Below are 15,108 nucleotides of genomic sequence, written 5' to 3'. Positions count from 1 at the left end.
TTTAGTGCCCTGCCATGTATACACTTGTGTAGGTTTTATTGCCAGTGTGCATCTGAAGTGTTGTGGGATTTTTATTGAGGCCATATTTCATTTTGGCCTACTTTCCCTAAATTGCCTGTGGGACTCAGTGAGGGGAGTGAAGCGTAGCTGCTTCTAAATGAGATGGGAGGAAGAAAGACAAAAGACAGGGAGGGAGAGCAAGAGCCAGACCCTTTCTTGTGGTTGTGACTCATCGAAAAAGACGTTGAGAGAGAGCTGAAGAGCAGGAGAAGTGAAGGATGCTTGGATGGACAGGGTCAGGTCCTGACTAAATGAGGAAATTGTACTTTCTCGGTCATTACTGATCAGTAATGGTGGTTATTCGGTGAGAGTTCAGGCGCGGGTGATTAGATGATTGCAGTTGTGTTAAAGGTTGCAGAACCCAAAAACACCTTCAACAGTAGCACATCTTGAAGGAGATTGTCTGACTCATCGCAGGCCACTTTTATGAAGTCTCATTTGCACACTGAAGGTCTCAAAGATGCATCTTAAGGATAGAAAAGGGCAGTTAGATGACTAAAGTGTCATCAGAGCCAGTCTCCATTCACATGCATGATTGTCTCTGCATTAACTCGGAAATAATTGAGAAAAGTGCTGTAACTTATACAATACGAAGACAGCGACAAACAGGCAAATTAGGGAGAGAGAAACTCTGTGAACCTCAACAAAAAGTTCTGAAAGAAACGAGAAGACAGACAAGACAGACCATGAATATTGAATTTTCTGAAGTAAAAAGAAAAAAAATATTGCACAGTACATTAAACTGGATTGTATAGGGCCTGTTTTATATTGTCCTTTGCCACAGTGAGAAAGCTGAATAAATAAAAAAGCTTGTAAATAAAAACAACAATATGTTTGCAATATTTTCATTAAGATGCAATTTAGAAGAAAGAAAGAAAGAAAGAAAGAAAGAAAAAGAAAGAAAGAAAGAAGTTTACTGGATACATTAAATTCATCAAAAGTAACCAAAGAAAATTAAAATGTTGCAAATCTTGTAAACTTTCTAAGAATCCTGCAAAGAAAGAAAAATAAAAGCCATAGAACTAATAAAAAACACTCTAAAGATCAAATGATTTCAAATCATTTGAACAGCGAGAAAAGCAACTTCATTTTCACCATCTAAAGAGTTTAGAAGATGTAATGTTGATTCTAATATGGTAAAGATAAATAATGGACAGTACCTTAGCTTTTGTACCTTAGGACACCACTCCAGTGACAGCTTTAAACTTTTTGTTGTTCATTTGCTCTTGGGGAAAAGTGCCTAAAACCTCACAGTTTTCTTTGAGAATGATGCTTGAGTGAATGCGATTGTATCTAATTTCCTAATTGTAGAGGTGGAAACATAAACGGCTCCTCCATTGATGCTGGAACAATGGCAGTGACTCTTGTCGTAATGACAGGGCTAGATGTGGGCGTGGCTAACAATTGTCTTAATTGTACGTTTGAGATGAGGAACGTAAATGACTCCTCCATTGATGATGGAATAATGACAGGGTTTCCTCAGCACAACATCCCAGGGTTTGACACAAACATCTCCAGCCGTGATCCTACACTCAATCACAGCCACCTTCATATCTGACACTGCCTCGCTGCCGCAGATGGATGAAATCTGATATTTCCAAATTTACCTCAATTTCATTTTAGTGCCATCCCATCTCATATTCCATAACAGCGCTGAAAAAAGTAAAGATATTACATCCACACAGAGAAATGAAATTACTTACAGAAGCTCTGGCATTTTTAATGCATTCTGTTTTATACTCTTATTTATTACAGTGAAGCTTTCCAATATTTGCCCCAGCCCTTCCTCGCGGATCACAAAGCTTCCGTCAGTCAGAGCTGCAAATCATTTGCAAATAATGAAGCTGCTCAGACTCATAGCTGTTGATTGGTTTGTATTGTGTGTGAGAGTGTGTGTATTTGATTAAACCTGAACTGATTTATTCATGCTGTTCGTCAGTAGCGTGTAGTCATTCATAGTTATTTGAGGTGATGCAAGCCACAATCACAATCAACTGATCTGTGTTTTTATGCATTTGTGTGCTTTATTTTTGCTGGCCGATACCATAGTTTTTTTTTTTTTTTTTTTTTTTTTTACTTTATTTTGGAAACTTTCTCTACTTTTCAAAAGTGAGAGTGAGTAGGATTTATTATTATTAATACTATTTACAAAAAAAATATGTATAGGGCACATTAATAAAAAAAATGATAGAAAGACATTTAGAATGTTTTCTCTCTCTCTCTCTCTCTCTCTCTCTCTCTCTCTCTCTCTCTCTAGTTATAATAAGAAGGCCACTACATAAATGATCATGAAGTTTATCATCAGTAATATCCATAGGCTCTGGCTTTATAATCTTGTGTATTAGTTCCTTTTCATGCAGTAGCATAATTTCAGGAAACCACCACGAAGTTTACGAAGGTTTGTGTATTTGACTGTGGTGACCAGCATCTCTCTCGTCTCATGTTCACATTTCCTTTTATTGCCAGAGTCAGCTTGTTAATCGAAACACTGAGCACCCAAAAAAAATATATATATACCAACCCTCAACAAATCACAGCACGTCCCGAAGTCAGCTTTAATGGGTCTTCACAGGAAAAGCAGATGGAGAACAGCAGTAGAAACGACAGCAGACTGGAGCGAGCGAGGAGAGGTGTCGTCTATGGATGAGAGGCATTCAAATGTTAGTTCAGCCCTAATAAAAAATCTGTCATTATTTACTCACTGTCACGTCGTTCCAAACCTGTATGACTTTCTTTCCTCCATGGAACTGAAGTAAAACTGCTCTGTTGTCCACAGACCAAATTAATGTACTTTTTATGTATTTTTTATTTTATTATTAATATATATATATATATATATATATATATATATATATATATATATATATATATATATATATATATATATAATTATTATTATTTTATTTTTTTTAAATAAATTGAGAATAAATAAATGTATCGAGTACAACACATATTTAATTTATTTATACATGTGTTTCATAGACAGGTCAGTATAAGTTATATATATAACTGAGCTTTTTTATTTTCATTTATTTTAAACAAATAAAATAAAGCAGTTCCTTTCAAAGATGGATTATTTAATGGGTCAAAAGGCACTGCAAATGAATGAAGGAATGAATGCATGAATGAATGTATGAAATATTTGTTTGTTTATTTGTTTGTGTGTAGTGCCTTGTAACCCATGTCAGAATCCATTTGTTAGAGCGACTACTTATGCAAAAAGAACCAACTCAGTTTTGCAAATATGTAGTTTTGCATGCTTTCATTGTAACAGACTCTTTTACTTTAAGGCGAAAGGTTGAATTCAAAACATTTGTGATAGACTACTAATGGTCTGATCCAACGGTCTGTTTCCTTCATTTGTTCTATAAATGTTCTCTATCATCTGCTGAGTTATCACTGAGGGGAGCGTGAGACGCGATGGAACACCCTCATATCATATGCTTCATTTTAATTATCTCTCTGTGTGCAAAAGCTCAGACAGCAAACAAAACTTAACCTTATAAACACTTAGCAGTTTTTTCTTTCTCCAAATCTTCCACTTGTTTTTCTTTCTTTTTTTGGTTTTCCCTTCAATGCAGAAACTCATTAACCTTTCCCGGGCTCAATTACAACCAAAAGTAATGCTGATAAAACATCCCAGCACTCTTCTCTCAAACAAATGCGTAAGCATCCAATTACACCGGCCCCTGTTCAATGCATCCCAGTCGAGCGTCAGATGATGAAGTTTCTGATTACACAATTAACCTCTCCCCGGAGCTTCTACAACAATATATCTTCACCAAAACACAGGCCTTATACTAATTACCTCAGTTTTGGGATGAATTTAAAGAAATCCAGAAAGGAGCTGTGTGGGAAAGCAGCGGGGCCTGGACCACTAGAACAGGATAGAGAGATGTGTCCCGGGACGCATGGGTGCTACTGACCTCCAGACACAGCAGGCGTGCCAATTAAAAAGTTAATGAAGATCACATCAAGCTACATGTACAGCAGGGAACTCTATTCTACAGAGAAGAGGTCGTGACTGTGCTGTAAAACACAGCAGGAGCAAATACTGACATTTGATATCATCAAATCATCCATAAAATTACAGCAACTGGACTGGTAATTAACATAAAGCCTAGTTTTGAGTACGTAAGAGATAAAGCACCAAAGATGAACGGAGGTCTTACGGGTTTGAAACAACATGAGGGTGAGTTATTAATGACATCATGTGGATTATTGGGTGAACTAACCCTTTAAATCAAATGTGTTACTTGAAGATTCTTCATAACTATTTGTGAATTTTCTTAGCAGTTTTTGAAAACAAAATTATTATTTCAGTGTTAATGAAACATGTTTATCACATGACAAATCCAATATATAAGATATAAATATATTATTATAAATACAATACAAAAACAAATATTATTAAATTAAGAATTGTTGGACTATTTTATTCTGTATCTGAAATAAAGCTGAAATAAAATACATATAAATAGTAAGTGCAAAACATAATTTTACACAAAACTTAATAACTAAAGTACTTACATTTTTTAAATTAAGACTAAGTATTAAAAACTAATAAAAATTACAACATCTCACAGCAAAATGTAATATCAAAAGCCAAATGAAAATATACATTACAAGAAATATATTAATATTTCTTTATTATATTACATGTATTAAATATTAAAAACCGTTATCATATAACAATATTAATAGGTTGCATTATTATTATTAAATAATGAAAAACTAACTTAAAATAATACTATAATAGTATACCTAGTGTAGCTACTATAATAATAGATGGTAAAATTAATCGCAATTAATAGCAAATGAAGAATCGGAGAATCAAATTCTCTTCTTTTTCTGTTCATTCGTCACACTGGAAACTGAGGGTAAAAGTGTCTGGTCCACAGACAGTTGTTGTGTTCTTTCTGACATACTCTCTGCAGGTTTCCATACCCATTTATCTTGCATTTTACAATGCATTGCAGACAACAGGCCCGTGCTGGAATGGAGGGTCTCATGACACTCTGAGTGATGGTCAGTAAAACCCGAGGTGTGAATTATTCATGTGCACATGTTATTGAACAATAAGCTCCCGAAGAACTGCAAGAAAACTCTCATCTGTTTGTTTAAAGAGAAAGACCACCCAAGAAAGCTTCTCTCTATTTGTTTAAGCAGTTGCTTAATAAATAATTGTTGAGTTTTGCACTGTTATGATCTTCTACGAGACCCTGAGGAGCAGCTCTGTAAACTTCATATTGCAGGGTAAAATCACAAATCCATCTCTGTTTGTCAGCCTCAAGCGAGAGTTTGACTAGAAAAGCAGGATCCTTGCTACATGGGTGTAAATGTAGTATTATTAGCAAAACATGTTACTGAAGCCCAAGGCCAATTTTTAATGTGGGAAATTAAAATTTTAAGGTAACAGGTGAGTGCAATTAATGCTTCAGCCACAAAACATTTAGACACAATTATGAGTCATACGACACTTCTGCTTGCAATCAACAGGCACCCAAAAACTCTTTCTACATACATCATCACGTTCACCGGAGCATTTTCTGACACATACTGAGGGCTAAGAGAAATATTAGACTCTAGACTGCAGTTACAGCAGTTTCTGCACAATAAAACTACTAAAACTGTCAAAGCATCGAACTGAGGGTGGAGAGTTTGGAACATTAAGGAGGGAAATATTGTGCATATAATAGCTGTTTTGAGCAAATTAGCTTTCGAAACTTGGGGAGCAGTAGGCATTATTGCTGTTATACATTTTTGTTTCTGAGTGCTTTCTTTTAATCATCACAACTGTAGCCAAAACAGGAACAGGAACATTTTGTCCTTGAAACTTTTTCAAGCTAAACAAATATCCCTGACGGCAAATTTTTGGAATGGAATTACTGACAGACTTCAAAAAAGATTTTGGGTATTTAAAAAAAAAAATTAATGAAAGATTTTGTTCAGTAAGGATGCATTAAAATTATCAAAAGTGACTGCAAAAATATTTATGTTACAAATATTTTCGATTTTAAATAAGTGCTGTTCTGTTGAAATTTCTGTTCTTAAAATTAAATAAAAAAAGCATTGTTAGTATACACAAAAATATGAAGCAGCACAATCAGCAAATCAGCATATTAGAATGATTTCTGAAGGGTCGTGTAACACTGAAGACTGGAGTAATGATCATTTTCATCACAAGAATAAATTATATTTAAAAAAAAAAATATATATATATATATATATATATATATATATATATATATATATATATATATATATATATATATATATATATATATATATATATATATATATATTAAAACGGTTTCACAATATTTCAAAATAACACAGTTTTTACTGTTTTTTTTTTTTTTTTTAATGAATGCAGCTTTGGTGAGTAGAAGATACTTATTTTAAAAACATAAAAAAATTATAGAGGAAGACAAGAATACCAGAGAGTTTCTTCAGAAAACATCTAGTTCATTAAGTATTTAACCATAACTGTCTGCTTGTATTGACATATGAAAACAGAAATGTTGACAGCTCTAATATTGGTTTTAAGATGGTCTTACAAAATAAATTCACATGTCATTTGAACTCAATTTGCAGCGTTATGCAAGTCATTTGTTGCATTTCAAATTAAACCCACCAGGAGGAGAATAATGAAATTTCACAACAATACATTTCCCAGTAATATTCCTCTATTTACAGGAAGACTGATGAGATAGTTTGAAGACAGCTGACCCAGACGGCCTAATTCTGTTAAGTCTGTGTGACGTGTCTTTCAAGAAACTTCCAGCAAATCAGTGATGCATGCACTGACTTTGTGTCTGAAAAAAGTCATTGCATTAGATAAAAATGATCAAATAAAGTCTAATTAATTTTAAAGAAGCTTAAGCACAACTTTAAGTAAAAATATTTCACAAAAGAAGTTCAAAGTGTGCAGGATCTGAAGATCACATTTCTTTATCATGTTTGAAGTCTCGGTGTCATTCATTAACTGGTGTTTTTGTGGATGTATTCAGTTTTTCTTTTGCTCAGTTTTAGGCACTGTTGTTAGTTAAATTGACGGAATAGTTCAGTCAAAACTTAACATTTGCTAAAATTGTACTCACCCTCAGGCCTTCCAAGATTTGGAGAAATTTAGCATTGCATCACTTGCTCACCAGTTTATTTGAATTGGTGATGAAACAGCTGATAAAAACATCACAATAATCCACAAGTACTCCACACCACTCCAGTCCATCAGTTAACATCTTGAGAGGTGAAAAGCTCCGAAACAAACACATCTACATCACTGATGGCCAGAGGATGAGTACATTCACTAGGTGAATTATTACATTATTGTGGCTTATATAGTGAAAGAACAGGTGCAGAAGCACACAGACATTGAGCGTATGAATTCTGAGGGAAAGTGGGAAAGATGTGGGTGGATTCTAAAAATGCATATGTTTGATAATGAGTCAGCAGAACCAAAACCACAGTATTATGCAATAAGACACTACTATGACTGTGAAAACAGATTCAGAGCTGAACTGTGCCATTTTTCAATGTTACAATATTTTCTTCTATTCCAGTTTAATATGCAGAGGTGACTATAAAAAGCCATGCTTGATTATCAGATGAATGTAATAACTGTAATAACACTTAAAACATATTGCTCAATCAAACAGGAGATTTAAAGAAGCTGCCATTTGTGTTTATTTTAAGAATTAACACTATCAGGTGATTTTGATTTATTAAATCTATTTTAACATTTTTAATTTGTTTACTGTCACTTTTGATCAATGTATGCTTTCTGAACAAAAGTATTAATTTCATATTTACACATATTTCATATATGTACACACACACACACACACACACACACACACACACACACACACACACACACACAAACACATTACTATTATTAATACAGTATAATGTCTATAAATGATTGAAATTATAATTACTGAAGTTATTGCATTGGAGTATTAACTTTTGTAATTAATATATAACATATCTGAAATGCAGAAATGTGTTTTGAAGTCCACTTGAAGCGAGGGTCTGTGTGTTTGTTATCTGGATTACATTCAATACACACACCCCTATTACCAAACACAGTGGGCTTGAGTCACTGATGTCAGAGAGACAGACAGGTCAATTATGAAGACGTGACAGCCGCCAGCAAACTCACAATGGGTCGTCTGCGACGTGTATTCAAGGACGAATCTCCCTTCTACATCAGCACACTCCAGCTGTCTGTGTGATTACCCAGAGCCAACTAATACCTGTCACCTGTGATAACCTTTGATTCGTCCGCTTCCACCCTAACAGAGGTGTGTTCGATGAGTAAACAGCGAGCGGTGTTGTTCAGCTCTCGGCCCTGCGTTTAGCAGTGCTTGTTTAATTTGAGAGCAGGAATCTGGTGTGAGCAGAAGATATTTTGCCACCTGGGGAACATAATATTTCTCTTTTTTAGGATTGTAGTCTTCTGTGTCACATGATCCTTCAGAAATCACTCTAATATCCTGATATAAAAGTTTAAATTGACAACAAGTTATTTTGTACGTATTCATGCACATATTTTAAGTTTGAGTAAAAATGTTTTTATTTAAATGTTTATTTGATTTGATTTAATTTTGCATATTTGGATAAATATTGATATACTCACACATGGCATCATATTTTTGCTAATTTCAGCTTAAAAAATTAAATAAATAATTATATATATAATTTATTTATTTATTTGTATATTTATGTAATAAATAGGTGTTTTAAAAAAGTGTTTTATTTTTTCCTTACAAACAGAAAACAAAAATCAAATTTCACTTTTAAATAAATGCATTAATTTAATGTGCCATTTATTTTGTAAATAATTTATTAATTAAAAATATATATATTTACTATTAATTTCTGAGTGAATTAAAAAAAAAAAATCTAATGAACATTATTTAAATCAAAATATTTATCTGTTAATATTATTTAATAGACATGAGCTGACATGAACAAACAATAAACAGCTGTATAAAAAAATGTATTGCTCCTAACTATTGTTTTAGTATTACCAAATGTCTAAGAAGCATTTATTTTACATTTATTTAGTATTTAAGTACATCAGAAAAAAAAAATATATATATATTACAATTAATTACAGATAAACAGAGGCTGAAGCTGTTTGACTAAGAAAGTCTTGGTGGTTAAGACTGGAGTGAAGGCCAACCCACCAAAAACACAACATACACTATTGCCCTGCTAAGATGTTTTCAATAGGTAATGCTGATAAAAGACGACGAAAAGAAAAACCCCAGCAACACCTCACATCAACATGTTGCCTGCACAAATCACATGTCACCACAAATCGCCTACATATGGTACAAATACATCACAGAATTGTCCCTTCCATTAACCGCAATGTCAATCTCCAGTGCTAAGTGCTCTGCTGGGTAACTCAAAGGAGAAGGCCAACAGTTTGCAGTGACACGTCAGGGTTCCCTCAACAGCATAAATGGCCCTTTTAACACATGCCATCTTCTGCTGCAAGTACTGAGAGACTAATGACTCAGTATCACCTGCCATTGAAACATGTACAGTATTTTGCATAAAGGTGAAGTAAGCATGGCTCTGTTTGCCCCGCTGGTTGATGCCATATCTACACATACAAACAGCCTCTATTGACAGCCATTCAAATGCACTAAATACATTGCATGGGATACGAAGATTTAAACATTAAAAATTTCACAAGTCACTCAAGTATTTTGCCTCTCAGATTTTTTTTCTTAAGACAAATGGCTTAATTTCACATTTATCTCATTTACAATTCTGAGCTACTGGGCTTTTTAGCAGAATGAAAATCAGTAACACTGATATTGTAGTTAACCATGTTAATCTAAATGAAATGGTTTTATTTGAATCAGAATATTAATATCACTGAACCAACATTTATACATTCAATCATACCAACAAAACAAATTTTCATGGGTTAAATCAGGTAATATTAGCTTTTTAGGGTAGCATACGCAGGTTACCAATTTTAAACATAAACTCTCCCTCTGTCTCTCTCTCCCTCTCTCTCTCTCTCTCTCTCTCTCTCTCTCTCTCTCTCTCTCTATATATATATATATATATAATTTTTTTTTACATTGTTCACATAGAGAGAGAGAGAGAGATTTGAGCACTTGTTTATATTATTACTATTGTATTATATTATATTATTGTATTATATTGTATTATTTTTACTAATACAGTATTAAAAAGCTATAAACAAATATTACTGGGGTACTATTTTAGTTATCCTACTTTAAAAAATCATGTTACTTGTCTTTATTTGTAACTAGCAATATCCGGAAAAAAAAAAAAAAAAAAATATATATATATATATATATATATATATATATATATATATATATATATATATATATATATATATATATATATATATATATATATATATATATATATATATATTTTTTTTTTTTTTTTTTTTTTTTTTTTCATTTTTTCAATCAAAAGTTCGATCTGTTAATATTATTTAATGGACCCATACAAATTAAATGCATTTTTACTACAGATTTTACTACTGATTAATACTACAGTTGTCAACCATTGAAAAATGTAACCTAACTAATTACATAATGTCCCAATTAATCAATCTTCACTCACAATCACAAATCGATTTGGGCTGAAAAAAAATACAATTAAATAAACATTACAGAAAAAAGTGAATATATATTTCATTATTATAATTATTCAATTATTTTAAAAGACACAATAGTGAAACAATAACTCATTGGTTATTGAACTGTATAAAATCATCACATTTGCAATCATGCAGATATTTAGTGAGATAAAAAAGCATTCTTGCTCATGTGCTTTTTGCTAAACTATACAATGTGATACAACTACAAGACAAAATCCCATATGGGCATTTTCCCTCATATATCTTGAATTTTATGTGCATATAAATGTTTTCAGAGGCCACATCACACAGTCATTCATCATCCTGCATCATGATCATCAGCAATGTATGCAATGCAAGATCTGAGCTAACATGCATTAAATATGTTCATTTTAATTTTTCCGTAATTAATCACACCTAATAAGCACATTAAATTGACAGCCATAATAAGTACTGAAACAAATGCATTGCTCATTGTTAAGGACTGTTTCTGTAAAGTGCTGTAAAATGTTTCCAAAAACTTGAAGCAGCAAGACATTTCACCAGGAGCCTCCATTTGAGACATTTAAGAGATATGATTTGTGCTTTTCCTTTTTCTTAAAGGTTAAGAGTGTGTGTTTAAATCCTGCTTTGTCACGTTGTACTGTGCTGTTTTCTGGATGTCCTCTCCAGCGGTATGATGTAAGCTTACACTGTCCCTTACAGCATGGTGCTATTCGGCATCCACCCCACCGCTGACAGAAAGACAGGGCAATCACCTCTGTGGGGCGCGAGTCAGCGAGCTCTGGTGGCCAGAAGGGCAGCTGGGTAACAGGATGACCCAATCCCCTGAGCCATGAGAGAGGGATTTGTCTGCCATCTCTGGCCTTGTTGATAAAACTGACCCTGTGGTACCACAGCGAGGCCTGAACCTCTCTAATCGCTTTAGGGCTGGCCTGAGGCCATGAGGAAAAACACAGACATGGGAAAACATACAAACATTACATATGCAGCTACAGCTCCGAGCACACAGATCAATGCATCCACATCATTTACAAGAGGAAACAACTTTTTTAAAGTGCATACAAACATATGCATTCATGTCCAGGTCACATTTCAGCCCAAAAATAAAACTTTGCATTATTGTAATGTTCTAATGTCTCACATTGTGAAATAATAAATGTTTAATATTACATTAAATAATACATTAATACATCAACATTAAAGCCAGTACACTAGTTTATATAGGCATTTACAACAATGTTATTATTATTTTTAATCGATTAACATTTTTTATGACATGAACAGTTTAGACTGTGAAATGCTTTAACCTGAATATGAGAAATAAAGTATTTCATATTAAAAAAAAGATACATACATGCATAATCACTCATTTTAATATAACAATACATTATTAATAATTATTAATATTATTATTTTTAATAACCTTTTGGATTACATTTTGAATCATTAAATGTAATGTGTATGAAATAAAAATATTGTAATGTTTTTATACAGTTTATGTTGTTATATAGTCATGCTTTGTTTTTTGTTTTATTTACATATGTGTGTGTGTGTGTGTGTTATTTATGTATTTCATTATTTATAATTGATTGACATTTGAATGACATGGAAAGTTTTAAAACAAAAAAACATTTAATAGAAAAATGAACACATAATAATAATAAGAATTATTATTATTATTATTATTATTATTATTATTATTGTTGTTGTTGTTGTTATTTTTTATTATTAAAAACATCTTATCATATAGTCAGGATATTATGTTGTTTTTATTTCAATTTTTATTATAAATAAATGAGAATTTTATGGGAAATGTGATTAATTCACACACAAACTGCTAAATCTCAATCATACTTCAAGTAGGCTCCATTTTCTTCATAAAATGTGATTTTTTTCTTTGATGCTGTGGTGAAATATGGCCATTTTTGTGAGACTGACCTTTATGCTGTTTACGTGACCGCACACACTCATGTTACACACATGTACAGAGCGATTATTGCAGCACGACGGCTGTAATTTCAATTTTTCCATTCCACCATCCCACTGCGCCGCTCACTTCTGTAAGAAAGAGCATTTTGAGTAGATGAAGCAGGTCTTTTAAATGGCCTACACACTATGATGCAATAAAGACTGAACAGTGTGTGTGACTGCAGTGAGTACTTACAGTACGACAAGGTTAAATCACCCATACATCCATTTCCATTTGTCTTTCCGCTCTGTCAAGGTTAAAGCTATTTTCCAAAAAGATTGCTTTTGGCCTTTGAGATATTCGCTTAGAATAATTTTTATATCAAATACACCCCACGCCCCACCCCACCCCGCTTGAATTCGTCATCACTCTCAACACACTGAGCTCATCTTCCTTGACCACTTCTTTACTCGCAGCTGAACTCTTTTCTGGAATAAGATGCTGACGAGAACGTCCTTGGTTAAGACATTCTCTAATGTGAAGTCCATTGTGATTGATTTCCATTCATTGTCAAAGCAGTTCTGGTCCTCTGCTGCCTTTGTTGGGCCACATCTATACTCAGTTGAAGCGTCACTGACCAAACAAACAAGCTTTATCACAAGCTCACTGGGATTCAGATGAGCTGTTCATGCAAGATGAGCATTTGAAACTACATCTGTAAGGGAAGAGCATTTAAAGTCATTTGCCGTCATTGTACTTTACCGTAAAGGAAAGAGCTATGAGTTCAACTCATATCAAACTCAGAACATTCCTAGATTGCCATAAAAAAAAAAATATAAAAAAATAAAAATAAAAATAAAAAAAATCAGCTATCTAAAAACTCTTCTGCTGCTATTGAGGTGGGAAACAGGTAAGGTTAGGGACAGGTTTAGTGGCATGGGTAGGTTTAAGGTCAGTTAAGTTGTAAGGGATGGCACAGCAGTGTAATTATAAATGTAATTACAAAAATAAATTAATATAAAATGGGCCCCTAATGTTTTTTTTTTTTTTTTGTCTATTGTGAAATATTTCAGCACCTTGGACAGCTCCTCAGTTAACACAAGCGACCAGTGTTCTTGGGGTGTCTGCTAACAGAAGAGCCAATAGTAAAATAAATAACTAGTATAGAAGCTCTAAGTTGAAAAGAAAGTCTCAATAGAAAAATAAACTCAATATGTAGGCTTTTAACACATGTTCAAAACATTGACATCTAAGAAAAAAAAAATCATCTGCTGAGAAGCATCTGACAATGTGGTTGTCATAAGTGAGGCTGAGTTCAGCTATTAGCCACATTATAAGGTTTTCACATCAGTTAAATGGTGTGAAACCGAGCACAGACATAAAGTTATCTTTCTCTCTTTCTCTTTCTCTGTCTGTCTGTCTTTGAGATTTGAGTTCAAAATTAGCAAGTGAAGATGTTAACTGATGGACTGGCAGATCTTCTCAACCCATCATCCATTAGTAGATGTGTCTGATTAAACAGCCTAAATTTAAATATAAGTAAGAGTGACAACTTATTTATCATGTGTCACAAACCATTTATGACATTTAAAGAGAAACCTTGAAAAAAAAGTAATGTTACAGAGAAATCATGAAATTAATGAGAAAAGAAATTATCGTAAATATCCTGTCTGCTTGATGTTTTTTGATTTGACAATGCTTAAATCTTCACTTCAATACACTCCGACACAAATAATGTACAGTAATGCCTACATAGAGCAGAGTACATAGATATTATGTTTGTACATTATAAAGTTAACCTTCCTTCCTTTTAGGATTCATCAAACTCTTTTTTTTTAATTATATATATATATATATATATATATATATATATATATATATATATATATATATATATATATATATAAATAATTAAAAAAAGAACTGCAATGTATGAACTGCATATATATATATATTAGGGGTGTAACGATACGCGTATTCGTATTGAACCGTTCGGTACGACGCTTTCGGTTCGGTACGCGGTACGCATTATGTATACCGAACGGTTCGTTGGAGTAATTAATTATATTTGAAAAAAAAAAAAAAAAGAGAGAGAAAGAAATATAATGATATGCGTTCAACAAGGTAGCCCAATAACCCAAACAACGTAACAGGCAACGCCCCTGACACTCCCGAAGAAGAAAAAAACACCATCTTATATGTTTATGTTAGGCTACTCAGCAGGCGCTCGCTCACTCAGTACACGCTGAAGGCTCGTTGCAAAATAGCCAATGCGTTTAACAGACTAGAAATGAGAAGATCCTCCAATAACCAACAGGTCTGGTGTTTGGGTGCACTTTGGATTCCCTTTAAGCTATAATGGTGATGGCAAGAGAGTGGTGGATAAAAAAACAACGGTATGTCGCATCTGCAACATGACAGGGTACACCAGCGGGATTACAAAAAAAAACAAAACAAAAAAACAGCGGGAATATCTGGGATATATGCG

Source organism: Carassius gibelio, chromosome B18 (assembly GCF_023724105.1).
Source record: "Carassius gibelio isolate Cgi1373 ecotype wild population from Czech Republic chromosome B18, carGib1.2-hapl.c, whole genome shotgun sequence".
Classification (NCBI taxonomy): domain Eukaryota; kingdom Metazoa; phylum Chordata; class Actinopteri; order Cypriniformes; family Cyprinidae; genus Carassius; species Carassius gibelio.
This window is presented reverse-complemented; position numbering follows the sequence as displayed.